A 13,730-nucleotide genomic window follows, 5' to 3' on the forward strand; every position below is an offset into this window, starting at 1 on the left:
CAAATACAGCGTGTGTGAAGCAATTTCAGGAACTGTTTATCAGTAACTGTTTATCAGTAACTACTCACTGCACTTTTGGGGATGCAAACCGCTGGAGTGCTCTGGCTGTAGTTCCAGCAGAGCTGACAGCATCACGCACTGCCAGCGTAAGGGAAAGGCCCCGGGATCCTCCCTTCCCCAGCATGCAAGCCCAGGCTGTGCCTGGAACTTGCCCCGCTGATCACCAGACACTTTCTAAACCAATTCAACTTACTAATCTAATAAAAGTTTGCTGAGGTGTTGGTTTCGGTTTTTTTAGATAAACCCATTAGGTTTCTTGGAAGCACAGCTCCAACCACTCTAAGTAGCTTTTAGAAAATGTATTAAAAAGACCAACGGCAGAATTGAGCTCCTGTTCAAGTAAGTGAATAAAATTTCTGCTTTCAATGGAAATGTTCTACTTTCACCTTCAAAACTTAGGCCAGAGCACAAATTGTAAATCCAGCCCATCCTGCCATTAGCTGAAAGAAATCACCTACCCTCCTGTCAGATTCCCATAATTCATCTGCAGCTCAGATGCAGACCAGAAAAGGCAGCCTGAAAAGATGCAGCCAGCAGATAGCTCCAACTGAAACACTCCTTATTCTGGAGACATCCCTCACCATAACCTGCCGCTTCCACCCGAGCCTACACTGACATTTTATTTTGGCTTTTCAGCCCCAGAAATGTGACATGGCTCAGTCCCTAGGGCAGCACACACTATGTACCCACTGATGCCTCATTTGTGCTACTGAGCTGAAGAGTGGGCTTTTGACACACTCCTGACCATAAAACTGAAGATAAGCCAACTCTCTATGCTATAAAAACCCAACAGAAGCCATCATGTGAGCTCAGACGTTCCACCAGATCCCTTGGATGGGCAGGAGGGCTATTTGTGTGCATGTGTGCTGAAAAACCATCAACGTCACCACTAGATCCTTCCTGCCCACACCATGTTCTTGCAAATGAATGCATTTCTGTGACACCCAGTGCTGCAGCGGTGTATCCGTCTGCAGGGTGAGGCTGCTGGAGCGATGGGCAGCATCACATGGAGTCAGCAGGTTCCTGTGTAGCCCAGCAGCTGCAAGGCTCTCAAGGGCACGACGACACTACAGGACAACCAGCTGACCAGTTTGCAGCTTGACACCAGCAGTCCCTGGGAGTCACAGCCCCGTTCCTTGAGGGAGCACCTCAGATCCACATCTTGACATCTGGGACGCAACAGGCTGGGAAATCCTTTGGCTGCTGGCTCCGTTCACATCACCAAGCTGGCAGGGAGGTAACCTAATCTTAACTAGTTCCACAGGGCATGGGGTCACCAACTCAGCATGCTGGCTGAGAGACACCGCAAGTGCTTTAAAGATTGAGTCAGCAGAGTTTCCTGGATGAAACAGTACAAATGCACAGCACTCCCTGGCCTACAGTCCAAGTTGTGTGAAGGAACCACAAATGATTTTCCCATAGGACCAGAATTTTTCCACTTAGCTCTCTGAACACTAAACTAGACTCTAGCTTAAACTGAGTGAGAGAAATGAACCACCACCTACAAAAAGAGAAACACATAGTTATTCTGCCTTTCTCCAACTTCCTGATCAAAACTTCCATCCCCTTTCCACTGTCTCAGAACCGTTCATTAGATGGCTGAGATAATGGAAGTCCCACGAGGTACATAAATGCTTTTTGTGGTCAGAGATAAATATTCCTCAATATGTCACAAGTGTGCTGAGCATCCTCACACTGAAAGTGATTTGTACTTCAAGTCCTTTCCCTTTCCAGAAGGGAAAATGCTCCAGAGAAACAAAATACGGTTTGAATATGTCTTTTCTGGTTTTCAGACAAAAAGCTGCTAAAACCAAGTGTAGCCTTTTGAAGTTTTTCAAATTAACCTCAGCTGTCCACTCCACTGCCTTGCCTATCATTCAAAAGCTGGCAACAGAAACAGCAGGAAGAACAAACTCTTACTGGCACTGAAGATCTAAGGACAGCATAGAGGAAAGCCAGGCCATACAAACCCAGCAAGGGGGGAGCTATTGTATTCTGCACCTATTGCCTCCAAAAGGAGCACTCGAACTAAGCAGCAGCACTGTGACAGCTACTTTCAGAGGCTGCTCCCTCCTAAGGGTGTGTCCTGCCATTTATTTCTCATTTCCAGAAGTGCTAGACCAGGGGGTGGGAAGGGAGGGAAGGGTTATTTCCTGCCACATACAGCATCTTCTTTTTTATAGCATGGTTTTCTCCACACCTGAAGTGAAGAGAGGCATCTTATATTTACTTCCCTCTGTTTATAGTGGTGAGAAGCAAACGGCTCATGCCAAGAAAAAACACCTTATGCTAAGACGGGCTGCCAAAAACTGAATGCATGTTCCATGTTCCTTACCAAACGAATAAATATTTTCAGTTTCACAGCTACCAAAGGCTCCTGCAATGCCAGATCTGGCTACACAAGCCTTGAATGCATCTAGAGATTCATGGTTGTGTGAAGCCAAAATAGAAAATAATCCTTTGTGTGGTTCCTTTCTACCCAGATTCACTGGGCAGTCAAGAGTCCTGAATAACAGGAAACCATTTCCAAAGCTGGATAAGCGCAAAAAATTCTTCCACTGCTCCATGAACTATCTTCAGGAGAATGAGGAAAAGTTTCTCAATGGTTTGTACATCACAGCTGTGGCACATCCTGTGACACAGCGCCTGCAAAAGCTGATCTGACCTCAACATTTGCACAATTCTGAAGAGCAAAGCTGGGCTCTGCTTCACTGGACAGAGAAGTTGGAAGTTGCACAAGAGAAGGATCATAAGGTGATACGTAAGTTGTAACCAGCCTTATCCAGGGCTCCAGCTCCTGGCCTCCAGGGATTCAGACTGCTATGATTTAAGTACCACTGTCCTCAGATGATGTTCCCACCCACAAGTTACAGCACTTATCACATGGAAGCCTTTTTCAGTCACAGCTGTCACAGTTCCACACCCTAAACCTAAATCTCTACATATTCCATTTTGTATTGATAGAACTGGCTGTGGCCTGCAGCAACTGCAGGCAGTAAAGTCTGCAGCCTCTGCACCTGAGTCCCAATGAGGCTCACAAATCAGAATCCTCACCATAACATTCACACTTTCTTGACAACACAAAAGAAATGTACCTTTCAGAAATGGAGAACTGAGATGCAGCCCTGAACAGACCAACACAACATAGCAAGTCCATATTATATCAGAATAGAAAGCAAATCTGACTCTCAGGCCTGTACTAAAAAAATTTAAATTGGAATTTCTCAGCCTTAATCTGCAGTCTGCTATGAGCTCCACCTGCCACCAAGTCGTTTGTCAGAATCCTCTCCTTTTGGAAGCAAACTGACTGGTGTTCAACAGGCAGTTATACCTAGCACTGTAAAAGATCACAAGGAACAACTATCTGCACAAATTAGAGAGTCTCCATTTCTCTCCCTGTGTGTTAGCTGTGAAATTGGAAACAGCTTTGGACTCCAAGGAGGTTAAGTACAGCCTCTGACAGTCTTCTCCTGGAGTGGCTCTTCTTAGGCAAGATCTATTTGTGATCTCTGCCTGACAGCAAACACATCCTCAGGCATTTCCAGGAAGTCCCAGACAAAGGCAGTAGCAAATGGCCAATCCTGACCCAACTGCCTCTGGGAGGGAGGTCAGTTGGCTCAGACTAAAGCAAGGGACATTGCTCTGTACAAACAGGAATGAAACGGCATCCTGGCCAGTTTGGTGGGAGGAATAGACTGGAGGGAGTGTAAACATTTTACACAAACATCTAAGCAGTTAACACCTCACTACTGACCTGGGCTGGATTTTAGCCAACATTCTAGATGGGGAAAAAAAAAACTTAATAAACCCAAACACACTAGTAAACAATACATTGTCTTTTTAGTCCTTTATTTATCCTTACACATGCAAAATATTAAGTTAACCCTCCTTGTGCACATCATAATTTTCATTTGCTTTACCTATGAAAGCTTCTAGAAGTCCAACAGGATCTGCTCTCCTCTGCCAAAATAAAAAATAAATATTCACAAACACCAAACAAGCAGCCACTGAACTGACCCCTCAGGGAAAATTTCCAGGGCCAAGGCCTCTGGACAAAATGCCAGCTCCCTTGTATTCCTACAGGAAGAGGGGCTCAGCCAAGCCAGCTATCTGAGGAACCAGACCCTTCCTGCTACACCAGCATGCAGCTACCCCACAAGCACTAGGTCACAACACAGCGCTGCCATTCTACAAACATCTGACAAATCTGGTACAAAGGAGATCTCCACTACATAAAAGAGTCCAAGGATGGGAATAGAACCAGCAGGAAACAAGATACTGGATTTTAAACCACAGCTCTGGTAACAAAAGCTCAAGGCTTGAATGCAGAGGTGTGCAGCACCCAGCTACAACAAGCAACCCTTTACATGCCCATACATGCCCACTGAAAAGAGGGTAGATAAGGGCATTTTTTAAGCCCTGCGTTGGTAATTGGTTGAAATTTGTACAACTGAAAGTTGTCATAAAAAGCACTGAGGTTACAACACATGCTGGATCACTCTTCCAAGCAGCTTCTAAGCGGTACCTTAGTGTGAAATAACAGTGGCAATCACAACATTGTGAACACACAGCAGTGGTCTCCAAATCTCTGGGCAGCAGCAATCCTGGTGTACTTGTGCTCCAGAGCCCTCAGGTGGAAATGAGAAGGGCATGGATTTGACCTCTCAAGGCGACCCCTCACAACAGCTGTAAAGTACTTGTCAGCTTGGAGATCATAATTTGTTAAGTGCTGATACTAACTCATCTAGGGAAGGAAAACATGTTACATCAGGGTTTACAGGAGCACAGGAGTTCCACTGGACAGTGAGCACCCTGGAGTGAAGGATACAGTTTCATAAGATGCAGAAAGGCGAATTAACAGCTCACCACTGCCAAAAATGGAGAGGTTTTACTCCCTCTTCCAGACATGTGCTGCTGCCACTTACTTGTGCAGGCTCTGGCTCTCACAAGACCCCTCTGTGAACCAGTCCAACAGAATACACACCCAGTGGAAAAAAGCTGACTGTCTTCTTTTGGGTGAGGGAAGAGATGAGCACGGCAGTCAGCAGGAAGGGCTATGTCCAAACAGTCAGAAAACACAGAAGGAGAAAGGATAAGTAAAAGTAAAGCAATCTCCCCATTCAGCAGCAGCAGGACCACCACCTCAGACACCCCAGCAGCACACAGGTAATGACACAGCCAGTAACAACATTGCTAAGGATCCCTGTGATCCTCTCCATCTGCTTATGTAAAAATGGGTTTGGACACAGTCACGGACAAAATACTGTCAGAGCTTGCACATTCCAAGTTAATTATCTGCCTTTTTAAAAGTAACAGAAACAGGAAAGCATGTGGACCCTATTACCAATAAAGGGAAGAGGAGGATTTGCATGGTTATGCAATAATGGACATGGAATTTGAGGGGGAAAAAACAGCATCTTTTAAGCTGTGGAAATCCTATCCAAGCGGCATAAACAGATCTGAATATAGACCCATCTAGGCAAAGTGCCAGTTACAAAATTTGAGACTCACATAAAGATGATGAAATAAAGGACTGAAATACTAGTGTAAATTCTGAATTCATTAAAAGAATTCTGAATTCATTAAAAGCATTAGAAGCACAAATTCTGCCAATGAGATGTAGAGTGCCCTGGCTACCAGCAAAAGGAGGACTCCAGTAATAAAGAATGAGGACTCTAAAGAGACTCTGTAATCATACCCATATTTAGTACAGTTTTATTGAGGCATTCCTATCCTGAAGACTCTTAAATGGGATATCAGAATGCAGACTTGACAGATTTTAGACCTTGAAACACATACTTTTCATTAGCTTCAGCAACTTCCCATTCAGTAAGTAACAAGCATAGCTCTCAAAAGCATAAATGCAAATAATATTCAACAAATGCAAATCTACCCTTAAAAAACTAAGGTATCTCAAGATTTAAAAGCCTGTGTCAATAAGGAGATACAGAGTCCCCAGCAAATCTCACCCAGATATAAAGTTCGTATATTGAGACATAAATAAAGACTTTCTGGCTTGACCTGCCAACCACTCTGAAGTGGGTTGTTTCCCTTTTTTTAAAATGGGAACTTGTGTCAAATGTGGTTTAACTGGCTTGTTAAAAATCTAATTATTAAGGAAGTACTCTCAAAATGGTGGATGTTTCTTTTAAGAAGTTTTTATTTCTGCAAAGGTCCTCTGCAACAGGGTGAGAGCAGACTTGGAAGCAACAGTGAAACCTTTGTAAGCCAAAAAGTGTAAGTCATCATCAAAAACTGACTTTACACAAAGCGCTGCCAAAAGCACAATGTAAACTCACAGAACAGGGCAGGGGAAATGACAACAAAATATTTCACATTTTTCAGTCGTGTGGATCTTGGTACTACTTATAACTATAATAGGCAGAAAGTTTTAAAATGAAGCTTTCAGTCTGATGAGCACTGCACTGTAACTTAAAAATAACCCAAGTTATTGCAGACAGTGGGCAAGCAACAGCTTTGAAAGACAACAGAGTACAAGGGGCCAAGAAGCACATGGTTAAAAATCTAGTTAAAAGCAGCTTCTTTTCACTTTAAAAACAGCTTCTGGGAATGAAAGGAGGACAGTGTTTCAGAAATGAATGTGGGAACTGGTCCCCCAGTTCACTTTGGGAGATGTGGGTGGCAATTCGATGGAGACTGCTGATGGCTGTGTAGCTACAGAGCTCTGAGGTAGGGGTGTTTTTTTGGGTTTTTTTAGCATTGGCAGAAGAATGTGGCTCAAGAGTTTCACAATGTCATGACACTGGCCCACTGCAAGAAAGAAAATTGTTAAATCTAGATAGAAAACTAACCCTTTTAGAACTGGAGTATATTGGAGCCAGTGGATGGAGCAGAGCTGGAGAATGTTTAAGGTTTTCTTATCTCCTCCTACATGAGAAGGTAGATGACCCGTCATTGTACCTGTCATCTGGTATCATGACACAAGTACCAGTCACAAGTCTCTTGCTTGTTTCAGCAGCAGCAAGAGAAATAGTGAGGATATTTTACCAAGAGCAGTATTAATAAAGCAATTAAACACATGACAGATTCTTCACCTCAGTGCCCTGAACACAAGTTGTTGTTGTTCTTTGATAAAGAAAAATTTTATTATACCAAAGGCTGTTACTCACAAGAGAACTCTTGATTGCAAAAAAGAATAACTGAGAAAAAAATTACAAAGACTAAAAAGCAAGTAGATTTTTCAGAGGTAGAGATGACTAAGAGAGACCGATCTCCAGCACTGACCAAAAATGGAAATGGCAGCAGTACTGAAATAGAAGCAGCATGAGAATAAACTTCCCTTTCAGAGGTTCATGAAATAAATCCTTCTTCAAATTTCTTTCTAAAAAAGGGTTTTCAGCATGATCTCTGATTGTCCCTCCTCCAAGCCTATGATAAAAGTCACCAATCCTCTGAGATAACTGGAGAGACTGTTTTGCACTAGTCTAGAGAAGTCAAGATTCCCAGTGCCTACGTATTTGCTTCGCTGAAAATTAAGTTGACTTCTTTGTCTCAGCTCATCATGTTCTTCCCCACCATGCCCTGAACTAGGGCACAGAGGAAAAGAGATGAATTTTCTTATCAAGTACCTGGATGCACGCATATTTTATATGGACGTGTACTTACATCACTTTCATCCCATTACTCTTGGGTACTTTACAATTAACCTGCTCCACCTCAAACCACACTGGCATCCACAGCCCCCAGAGAAACCAGGGACCAGGCTCTGCCACTGACACATCCAATGTACAGGACAACGACTCACACATGCACAGCAGAGCAACTGCCCCCTCACTGAGAAAAATATTCCACTTCTACCTTTGTGACAAATCCAAGCCTAGAGTGTTTAAAGCAGCTGGAAAATAGAGCAACTCCAACTCCTTTCCCCCCTCCAAGATAGAAAACAACAACAAAAAAAAAGTTGTTTCTGCCAAGCAAGTACTGAATACACTGCATTCCATTTCATTAAAACAATTATTCAAAATCCAGCCAAGAATTACATAAAGCTTCCTCCCTGCACCACCCCCAGCCCCTTCCTTCAACCCCTCCTCCCGAGCAAATAGCCTCCCGAGCCTGCAAGGCCAGGACCTCACCAGAGACACCCTCCGAATGCTCGCAGCCCACTGGCTCTCCCATCCCACACACAGCACTTTCCAGACCCAAGCAACACAATCAGGGGGCTCCAGCAGATCCAGACAGCCCAGAAGCTCTCAGAGTTTCCCATCACCACAGCCATACCGTGGTGATCTGTTTCAAGTAGATTTCTCCCTCACATTTGATGGGAAAGTAGCATCCAACAAATGAAGCCCTTAACCAACCCTACCAGAAAAATGAATGATAACCTAACAGATTTTCTCTCTAACTCACACCAAGGCTTTTGAGCATGACCCCATGACAGAAGGTGCTGGAGACACTGGATCTAAGCAGTTAAGAAGTACAGGAGCAGCATGCCAGAGCAGCTGTGAGGCACTACCCAAGCAAACTGCTCAGGACAGCCAAGCAGCAAATCTCAGATTAAGTACAAACAGGATAGATTGAAAACTACAAGCTTAGGGTTATAAGAACCTGACTGACAAATTAATCTCAAACTCCACACTGCCACTCTACAGCGCTCAGCCTGACTGACAGTGCTGAGCTCCTCATCTTTCACAAGAGAAATAAAAGGCAGCTTATTCAGGCCAATGCAGCTCACCCACTCACAACACTGAGTTGGCCACTGATAAGAGATTCATGACGTGGATGAAATGGCATTTCGTTCCCTCCCCCAGTGCTCCAGCTCTCTGCAGGGATCCTGTCTAACTGCTGGAGCTGCTCACAGCCAGGCAGAATAGTTCCAGCTGTGTGTCACACTGTCTGACCAGGCCTACACAGCCCAAAAAAAGTCTCCCATGTAAAACCATAATGAACAGGAGCTTCAAACCAGAAGTACTACTCTAGGCATCTTACTCTTGGGGATCACCTCTGCCCAAAAGGGGTCATTTGCTAGCAGAAAAAACAACAACAACAACCCAAACCTAGTCGCAAGGCAGCTGAGAAACAGGGAGCAAAGGATGCAACTAATGGTAAAACAAGACGAGCAACACAGACCAGCCAAGCTCATGGGGCACCAGTAACCTCAACTGACATGCAGTTAGCCCTAGGCTTTTTTGTCTGACCCAGCTGAAATTAGTGGTTTCAACCCAAAAGCACCCTTTTCACAGAGAAGCCCTGAACTGCTTTAGAACCATGAAAGAGGATAAAATAAGGGAATACTAAGCCCCTAATCCACGGCAAATTATTTACAGCCCTCCTGCCCATGACCTTTTCTACCTCTGGCTTCTTTTACCACCTCCTGCTCTGATTAAAACTCAGCCTAACCACAGTTCCTGAACCACCACAAACTTCCCCATAGCACAAAGTGAAATTCTCTGTTCACCTTCCTCTTCAGCAATGGAAATAAAGCAAGATCCTGTGAGGCATCTAGACAGACACAGACAGATTAATTCTGTCTGCCAGCTCAGTTCTGTGACAAAAACACGGGATTGGTTTATTCCTGGAGCCCCCATACAGTCTGATTTATAGCTGAGCCATTTAAAGCACAATTCCCCACGTAGAGTGTCATTCAGAAGGTTTATTCCCCAGAGTGCCATTTACTTTTTTTTTATGTTCTTCAAATGATTTGTAAAATGTTAAAGGTCTAAACACATGCAATAAACAGTAAAAAACCACAAGAAATCAAGCTACACTCCACTGCATGCTGCCAGCCAGCCACTCACTCAGTACCTGACCCAGCAGAGCCATCTTCGCAGATGTGCTCATGGTAATAAGAACACTGTGAGAAGTGGCACGACAAGCTGCACTGGACAACTTCAGACTACGTCATCATCATTTAAATAACTTGAACTGAACTTGTTCACAGTGTAGAGACAGTCCAGCTCAGGGAAAAAGGAGCCAAGCACTAACAATGCAGGCTGCCTCCCCCTGTGGCCTGCCGTAAGTTCTCTTGGCTCCTCAGTTTACAGTTGTCTCAAACTGCTTAGATAAATTTCCCATGTAAATTCACAATAGTTACTGTCTGCTAAAAGAAAAAGCTGCATTTGTGTGAGCAAAAGAAGAGTTTACCAGACTGCTAAACAGCACAAACACATAACCTCAGGGACTCTGTTCCTGTAACTGAAACACCAACACCAAACTTGCACTCCCGTTGCCAGTTCAACTTGTTTGCTTCATCGGGATTTAAAAACACACATGCAAAGAAGAGAAAGTATGGATTTTAACACCCATCAGCCAAGGGAGACCGTCCCCAGCTAGCTGGTTGCTGCTGCTCTGGGGCCATTTGCAAAGAGAACGAGCATGGATGGGAAAAACAGCTAAAACTGATATGAGGAAGTCATCATCCACCTCCTATTTTTATGGTTTATCTTTAGCACACAACATTCTTTGAATGACTTCACGATGCTCTGTGGTAAAGGGAAAGACTAGGGTAGAACTACTGCGGGGAACTTGGAAGGGAAAGAAAATCTTTTCTCCCTACTCACAGTCTGTCATAACAGGGGTAAAGAAAGGATGAGCAATCAGAAAGGCACAGAGGGAATATTCAATAGGGCTGAGAAAGGCATAAAACCTTGTAAATCTAATTCAAACTTGCCACTGTAAACTTTTCCAGCAATGGTGACCAGAAAAGCTTGAAAGAAGCTTTTCAGCTGGAAGCTATTTCAGAAACACAAAGATCTCAACCAACATAACCACACTTTGCAGGTAAGGAGTAATTACCCGTTTCCCAGACAGAGAAACAACATGCCTTAAGTTACGGTACATTTTTGAGGGCGTGGAGAAATGGTTACCTTATGCTATAGTAAACATAACCCACTGCTGAAAGAGGTAGCCTCACTTCCTACTCCACTGTCCATGTAAAAAAATTACTTTGAGAAGAATCAGCTTGCTGATGCAGTTAACTGTCCAACAGTTATTGTGGACACAAGCAAGGGAGATGGCCACAGGGAACACCTCAGCAGCCACCACTTAAATCAAGTGAAACCAACTTAAGATCACAACTTATTCTCTAACCCATTCAACTTCAACCAAAGTGGAAAGTAACGGTGCCACTTCTTCTACTCTGCACTCCTGGATGTAGTAATCCTGCCACAATTGAGACAGTTCCCTATTTAACATTTTAAAATGCAATATCTTAACAGTCATGACAACCTGTACTCCCAGGGTTTGTTACTAAACCTCAGTTAGTTAGGACAGGCCTGAAGTGAGCAAGGAACTCATTCTCTAAACCTCATCATCATAGTGTGAGAAAGCTTCCCACAGACAATGTTTCACTTTCATGCAGCTGGAACAGAAGAGCATCTTCATTAAGAGCTTCCGCATCAGCCAAAAAGGGACACACAGGATCTCAGTACACAAAGAGGGAAGCACAGGCTGAGACCAGAGCAGGAAACTGGGACCAGAGATCCTATTCACTCACACTGATTTTCCACTAGCACACACAACTGCATTCGGAATCTGCTCTGGCGGTCTCCAAAGCTGCATCAGATTCTGGGTATTGCAACTAACACATTAGTTTGAGTCAAACAGATTTGTTTTGTCACCATGGACAGGCTTTTCCCCCCCCCTAGTTACAGAGTTCTACTATAAAGGATTTGTCTGTGTGTCTGAGCAGCAGATCAGAAAACCAGCTCTGATCTACATAGAAGTGCATTATTAGTCTTTGTTCTGCTGCCAGACTTTAAAATTTTAGCTGTCATTTCTACAGTTTCACAACTTGTTTCATATAATAGATAGACTTCAAAGGGCAAGAGGTGAGGAAAAAGGGGTCCAGAGAAACTGAAGTATTGTGATTCCCTAGGAAGGAAAGAAAAAGGGGAGAGAGAACGAGAGAGCGATGAAGATGTATGAGAAGTTTCCCACTTGTTTCTCTAGTGGCAGAGATGGTATCGGAGGATCAGTTTTAACCAGGAGGGCAGCTGAACACTTAGGGTAAGTTGACCTCTCCCAGCGAGGGACAAAGGAGCTAAAGACAGCACAGAGTCCAGCCTTTCCGTGGAAATAGAGCAACAAGAAAAGAAGCCTCTCTCTGCATCACACACTGCTTGAGGCAGAGGACTCCCTGTCTGAGTTGCTCAGGACAATGAAGTCCCTGTTTTACAAGGGGTCACAACAGCTAAGGAGCTGAAACAAGTCAGAACCCCATTGTGCAGAGCATTAGTTCTGTTTACAGTCTCCTCGCCCAGCAGCAGGAAGGACTCAGAAATCTGAGCCAGTAGAAAGCCAAGGCACCAAATTACTTTACCAGCGCTTCACCCCAATACCATTTCCTGGGCGTAGCTGACCATAAGCAATTTCACAGCAAACTTTTAGTCAAGTGAGCCCAAAACCCACAGCATATGACTCCCAAACTAAAGGAACTGAGTCAGAAACAGGCAAGCATCCCCCTCTGGAAAGCGACAGACAGCACCACCCTACAGAGCATAGCAATCTTCCAAATGTTAGGACAGATGACAGATGGAAACACGTGCACCTCCCTCCACACTCCTATTAAAAATCAATGGCAAGATTGCTCCCTTTAAAGTCAATCTTGAGAGGATTAAACACTGAAGAGAGGGTGGATTAGAGTTCCTAAAACAGAGGAAAACAACTAATAAAGCAAAATCTCTTGTGCCCTTGAACTGTGCACCCAGAATTTTGAAGTCAAATTGCTAGAAAAACCTTATGTAAAAGAAAAATCCTTCTGGAAGTGAGCAAGCACACCTAAAAAAAGCAGCTCACAATCTAGTTGATGTGGACAGACAAAACACTGCCATAAACACGTCCCCATTAAACAGATATAACTTCTTTGTAAAACACCTTTTACAAGCTCCAGTGAATGCTGTTTTGTTTTCAATTGGAAAATCCAGTTTAAAAATATCTGAAGCCATTGAAAACAAAACAAAACAAAAAAATAGCAGTAGAGAAGTGAGAATTTCATCAAATGAAAGCTTCTAAAAGCCACACCATTTCTGTCTGGAATTACCAAAAGGTTTCCCAGTAGTATTTGCAAACAACCCTTCCAGAAAAAGACTGTAAAAAACTTTTGGAGTCAAAATCAAACAGTATTCCGACTAAAGCAAATGTAAAGTTTCTCTTCTCCTACTCCTCTTGCCATAAATACATGACAGGTTACACAAATAAGGTTTCTTCCTCTGCAACAAGCAGATCCTAATGGATCTGTTCCCTCATACTACTTAGACAAGGTAGCACCACAGAACCAGTAACTCAGCATCTCATTCAGAATCGCAGATTGTCTGAAGCATGTGTGGATAGTCACTCGTGTGCTGGAAGCACAGGCTGTGCTTTGGCAATCCCCTGAAAGGGGCAAGAGCCCCAAATCCGGATTCTCAGTCTTTAGGACAAAGCTGTACTCTCTGTGCCAATTTACAGCACTGCAGAACGGCAAATTCATTCAGCAAACTTCCTGTCAAACTCCAAGCACATCCGCAAAATGTGCTTCCTCAGAGGGACTGGAGGGAGACAATCTGGACGAGCCTGGCCAGCTGCTCTCCTCCCCCTTCCCACCACGGGCTGTTCTAGTTTACATCCAGCCCAGCACTGTGTGTCCTGTGCCACAGAGGCTCCTCCAGAACAACAGGGTGCACAGCTCCAGCCTGCAGAAAGTTTCCTCTGTGAGCTTCTTCAACACCGGGGGA

The 13,730-nt window shown here is 44.0% G+C and overlaps 1 protein-coding gene and 1 long non-coding RNA gene across 7 annotated transcripts in view; one reads left to right on the plus strand and one right to left on the minus strand.

The window, feature by feature from the left end:
* LOC137484831 (uncharacterized) overlaps window positions 1-6,092 on the plus strand; it is a 35,231-nt gene extending 29,139 nt beyond the window's left edge. The window contains exon 3 of the long non-coding RNA XR_011005059.1: window positions 697-6,092. This is a non-coding gene — a long non-coding RNA (uncharacterized lncRNA). The remainder of the gene's footprint in view (window positions 1-696) is intronic.
* LOC137484828 (paxillin) overlaps window positions 1-13,730 on the minus strand; it is a 59,051-nt gene that overhangs the window by 26,270 nt on the left and 19,051 nt on the right. The window lies entirely within an intron of this gene.

The sequence above is a fragment of the Anomalospiza imberbis genome, chromosome 18, assembly GCF_031753505.1.
Source record: "Anomalospiza imberbis isolate Cuckoo-Finch-1a 21T00152 chromosome 18, ASM3175350v1, whole genome shotgun sequence".
Classification (NCBI taxonomy): Eukaryota; Metazoa; Chordata; class Aves; order Passeriformes; family Viduidae; genus Anomalospiza; species Anomalospiza imberbis.